Below are 5,838 nucleotides of genomic sequence, written 5' to 3'. Positions count from 1 at the left end.
AATATTCCAGAAATCAAAGAAACTAGGACTAAAACCAAGAATCACCTACCCAGCAAAACTGAGTATAATGCTTCAGGGGAAAAAATGATCTTTCAATGAAACAGAGGATTTTCAACCATTCTTGATGAAAAGACCAGAGCTGAAAAGAAAATTTGACTTTCAAATACAAGAATCAAGAGAAGTATGAAAAGGTAAACAGGAAAGAGAAATCATAAGGGACTTACTAATGTTGAACTGTTTATATTCCTACATGGAAAGGCAATATTTGTAACTCTTGAAACTTTTTTCAGTATCTGGGTAGTTGGTGGGATTACACACACACACACACACACACACACACACACACACACACACACACACATACATGCACACACACAGAGACAGACACAGAGAGACAGAGAGCACAGGGTGAGTTGAATAGGAAGGGATCATATATAAAAGAATGAAATTAAAGGGTGAGAGAGGAATATATTAGGAGGAGAAAGGGAGAAATGGAATGGGGCAAATTATCTCTCACAAAAGAGGCAAGAAAAAGACTTTTCAATGGAGCAAAAGGGGGGAGGTAAGAGGGAAAACATGAAGCTTAATCTCATCACGTTTGACTCAAGGAAGGAATAAAATGCACACTCATTTTGGTAGGAAAAAATAGAATTACATAAACCTAATCATAGAAAAAAATAGAAAAGGTAAAGGGGAATAGAATTTTAGAAAAGTTGAAAAATGTTAGACCTCTTGAGAAAACTGCTTTGTGAGAATATATGTACCTTTTTTTCACTGGTACATTGCACTTGAAGAAAAATTGACTACATATTAGTCAAAAATTCTCAGAATTCATTGTACAGAAGGCAGAAGTGTTAAATGCATCCTTTTCAGAACATAGTGCAGTAAAAATTATGTGTAATAAATGGTCATGGAAAGGTAGGTTAAAAACTATCTGAAAATTTAGTAGTCTATTTCCAAGTAATGATCAGGCCAAACAAAAATCAAGCAAACATTAAAAAATTACATCAAAGAGAATGATAATAATGAGACAACATAGCAAAATGTAAAGGATGCAGCTAAAGCACTTCTAAGGGGAAATTTTGTACCTCTAAATGTTTACATAAAAATGTAGAGAGAGGAGATAAATGAATATGTCATGCAACTGAAAAAGTTAGAATAGGAACAAATTAAAGGTATGCAATTAAATACCAAATTATAAATTCTTAATATCAAAGGAGAGATCAATGAATTTAAATTAAGAAAACTGTTCATCTAATAAATCAAACTAAGCTGGTTTTATCAGAAAAATAATAAAATAGATTATAAAAATTGATTTATTTGATTTAAAAAAGAAAGAAGAAAACCAAATTACCTGTATCAAAAATGAAAAGGATGAATTTACCCACCAATGAAGAGGAAATTTAAAAAATTGTTAAAAATTGTTTTGCCCAGTTGTGTGCCAAAAACTTTGAAAACCTTACTACTTTCCTTCATTTTACCCACCCCTTTCCCTTTTTCCCCCTTTCCTCTCTTACTTCTCTTTAAGGTAAGATAGATTTCTCTACCCAGTTGAGAGTATATATTGTTCTCTCTTTGAGTCATATCTGATGAGAATTAGGTTTAAACAATGCTAAATCCCCTCCCTTCCTTCCCTCTACTCTAAAATTTCTACCTCTTTATGTGATGTAATTTACTCTCTTTTTCCTCCCCTTCCCTCTTCTCCCAGTACAATGGTTTAACCTTTAATTTTTTTTCTTATGTAATAACATCAAAGTAACTTGTACTCACACACTCTGTCTATATATAACCCTTCTACCTGTCATAATGAAAATATAGTTCTCAAGGGTTACAGGTACCATCTTCCCATATAGGGATGTGAACAGTTTAATGTTCTTGAGTGACTTTATTGTTTTGGTTTTTTCTTTCCTTTTTACCTTTTTATGCTTCCCTTAACTCTTGTAGTTTAAGATGGTATTTTTACTTCAACTCTAGTCTTTTCATGAGGAATGATCAAAAGTATCTTATTTCTTTGAAAATGAAACTTTTCCTCTGAAAGATTATGTTCAATTTTTCTGGGTAGTTGATTTTTAATTGCAATCGAAGCTCCTTTGATTTCCAAACTATCATATTCTAAGCCCTTTGATTCTTCAACATAGCTGCTAGTAAGTTCGTGTTATCCTGACTATGGCTCCACAATATTTTAATTGTTTTAAGCTGCTTTCAGTATTTTCTGCTTGATCTGACAAATATGAATTTTGGTTACAATATTCCATGGAGTTTTCATTTTGGCATATATTTTAGGAAGTGATTGGTGAATTTTTTTTTCTTTTTTTTCCAGTTGAAACAATTTAATTTTATAGTTGCATTTAAAATCATAAGGACAATATGTTCTTCATATAAAAACAGTAGTGCTGACATGCCATCTTTTCTAGAAAATGATTACATTCTCCCTCCTAAAGAAAATATACCCAGTTATAACCTTTTAGCTATATTTCTTGGAAAAATCCTTCCGCACTGATTCTTAGAACATCTAGTTCTGTAGCTCTGCATCTGGCAGAAAGCATTGGCATATGGACAGACGTGCTCATTTTAGACTTGCTAATATAGACAAAGACTGCCTTATATAGATCATTGCTCCATGGGCTCATCAGCCTTCTCTTCAGGTTCCTCAGTAGGCTGAGCAGGGTGTGCTTTTCTCTGTGGTTTTTCTTCAAGACCTCCCAGGAAAAAAGACATGCCATCATCATCTTAGATTGTGAACTCCAAGTCTTTTCCAACAATTTCAATGGAAATATTCTTTGTAGTTAAGTCCTATTCTACAGGAAGTTTTTTCTGAGAGGCACAAATACCATGTTTCACCAGTTCACTCAAATTGCAGTCACTGAACTTGGACATACACCTTTCCAGTAAGTATGGTCAGAATGAGCAGAAGTTGTGAGGATCAATATCATCATAAGCAGCAAAGATCAGTTCCCCATCATATATGTGGTCTTCAGTCATAACACTGTGTCACTATCTGGGTCTTGCTTCCAATTGGAGACACTATGGTGTGACACTGAAAAAAGGTTTGTGAAACATAAATCTGGAACACAGACATTCCTGATGCATAAAGCTGCACAGAAGCTTAGCATCATCAGTGAGCCCAGCAATTGACATTCCAACATGATTATCAACATGTAGATTATTTTATCTGATGAACTGCCAGTTCTGACTGGGCCCTTTTCAAAGTTACCAACACAGCATGGGTTTGGGATTTCAGGCCTAAGGTAGCTGAACCTTGTTTGACAGTTACCATTGTATATTCTATTTGACGAATTATGCCCTCAGGATTCCAGGTGGTGACATCATTGTCATAACTGGTTTGGAAACATTTTCTTGGTGCTGGTGGAGTAGAGAACTACAGTGGAGCTATTGGATCTAGTGAGCTTTCTGCTGCTTGTTTTCTGTGGATTCTTTCAATGACTATTTTATCTCTGGTTCTAGGATATTGAGGCAATTTTCCTTGATAATTTCTTAAACGATGCTGGAAAGTTCTTTTTTTTTTTTTTTAAATCATGGACTTCAGGTAGTTCAGTAATTAAATTATCTTCTCTGATTTATTTCAAGTTAGTTGTTTATCAAAGGAGGTAACTTACATTTTCTTCTATTTTTTCATTCTTTTGATTTTATTGGATGTACGCTTTTTAATTTTATTTATTTTTAGTTTCAACATTATTTTTATAATATTTTGAGTTTTAAATTTTCTACCGTACCTTCCCAATTCAGCATGCAATCTGATATTCACTGATAATATGCATAATCATATTAAGCATATTTCCACATTAGTCATGTTGTGAAAGAAGAATCAAAATGAAAGGGAAAAACAATGAGAAAGAAACTACAGAAGAAAGATAAAATCAGCATTCAGACTTTATTACTCTTTCTCTGGATGTGGCTACCATTTTCAGTTATGAGCATTTTGAAATTGTCTTAGATCATTGCATTGCTCAGAATAGCTAAATAGTCATTGCACAATGTTGCTGTTACTGTGTACAGTATTCTTCTAATTCTGCTTACTTCACTTAACACCAGTTCATGCAATTCTTTCCATGTTTCTTTTTCTGAAATCATCTTCTTCCCCATTTCTTATGGAACAATACTATTCCATCACATACTTACACCACAGCTTATTCAGCCATTTTCCAACTATTGGGCATTCTCTCAATTTCCAATTCTTGCCCACCACAAAAAGAGCAGCTATAATAATTTCACACCAGAGTAATTTTTTTTTCTTTTTTATAATGTCTTTGGGATACAGATCTAGTAGTGGTATTGCTGGATAAAAGGGTATGCATAGCCTTAGGGAATTGTTGTTGGACTGATTCTTGATGTCACATACTGTTATTACCTTCCATTTGCTGAATTCTAAGTTTTAAGGAATTATTAGCGTTTATACTTTCTTTTCCATTTGAGCAATTCTACTTTTCAAGGAGGTATTTCTTTAGTTTTTTTTTTACAGTGGATTTCTTTTTCCAATTTAATCAACTGTAATTTTTAAGGAATTGTTTTGTTCAGTCATTCTTCGTCCCTCCTTTTCCAAGCTATGGACTCCTGCTTGTATACTTCTCATTTATTTTCCCAATTTTCCTTCTAACTCTCCTATTTAAGTTTTAAATTTCTTTTTGGGCTCTTACATACTCAAATCATGCCATTTGGGACTTTAGACCAATTGATATTCCCCTCTGAGGTTTAACATGTAAGCATTATGACATTGTTGTCCTCTTCTGAGTTTATGTTTTGATCTTCTCTGTCACCGAGGAGCTCTCTATGACCAAGCTTCATTTTTATTTTCCCTTCTTGTTCATAGTTTTGCCTATTTCATGGGCTTTTAAAGTTGAGCTCTTCTACTGGAGCACTGGAGATACTCTCCAAAACTTTTTGTGCTGGTGGCCAAAGGTATAGTCTCTGGCTTTGTGTGCTGGGGTTTTAGGTGCCAGCAGCTTGCTCACTATGATGGACTGGCCCTGCCTAGTTGATCCTGTTGTTGCCTGGTTTCCAGGACTAGCAATTTGCCTTTTATGGCATGGCACGAGTCCTCACGGGTGGCCAGTAAGTCTACTGAGCCAGGACTGAGGGGTCAGTGTTGCTGGTCTGTGCTTTAATTAAGAACCTCCTACTGGCTTTCACAGACACTCTCTGTGCTGGGCTGTTCTCCCCTTTTATTCAAGTGAGACTGACCTTTCTTAATATCCTTCTAAGTTATCTCAGGCTATATTTTGTGGCTTCCATCACCCCAAATTCTTTTTAGAGGCTTGACTTAATGTTGTTTCTGAGGGAAACTCAGAAGTACAAAGGCAACTTCCTGCCTTCTGTCTGGCATCTTTTCATATAGATTTTTAACCAATATAAATCAGAAAAAAATGTACATAAAGTTTCTTAACAAACATCTGATTGGTCTGACAAACAGAGGTGGATATATGAGAAAGGGAGGACCAAGTACGAAATTTTTTGGTAAAATTCTAGGGCGGAGAAAGATGGACAGGTATCTGTATTCTTATTCCATAAATCAGATTAAACATAAGAAGAAAAGGAAGTTTTGAGAATCCTCATATGGCTAGTCAAAGATATATAATCTATGATTCAAACTACCTGAAAATCATGACCAAAAAAAAGTCTTGAATACTGCATATCAAGAGTTAGTAAATGAAAATTTCCAGGACATCTTAGAATCACCAAGCAATGAAACTATCCTAAATCCACTGATTACTTCCTGAAAGAGATCTCAACATGAATAATCCAAATAATTCCATAGTCAATGTCCAAAGTTACTAGGTCAGTTAATCAATCAATCAATCAATAAACATTTATTAAGTACCT

At 34.5% G+C, this 5,838-nt stretch overlaps 1 pseudogene; it reads right to left on the bottom strand.

Moving 5' to 3' along the window:
* Positions 1–2,610: 2,610 nt before the first annotated feature.
* LOC140519476 (proteasome subunit alpha type-1 pseudogene) lies at positions 2,611–3,331 on the bottom strand (annotated as a pseudogene).
* Positions 3,332–5,838: the final 2,507 nt, after the last annotated feature.

Source organism: Notamacropus eugenii, chromosome 1 (genome assembly GCF_028372415.1).
Source record: "Notamacropus eugenii isolate mMacEug1 chromosome 1, mMacEug1.pri_v2, whole genome shotgun sequence".
Taxonomy (NCBI): domain Eukaryota; kingdom Metazoa; phylum Chordata; class Mammalia; order Diprotodontia; family Macropodidae; genus Notamacropus; species Notamacropus eugenii.
This window is presented reverse-complemented; position numbering and strand designations above follow the sequence as displayed.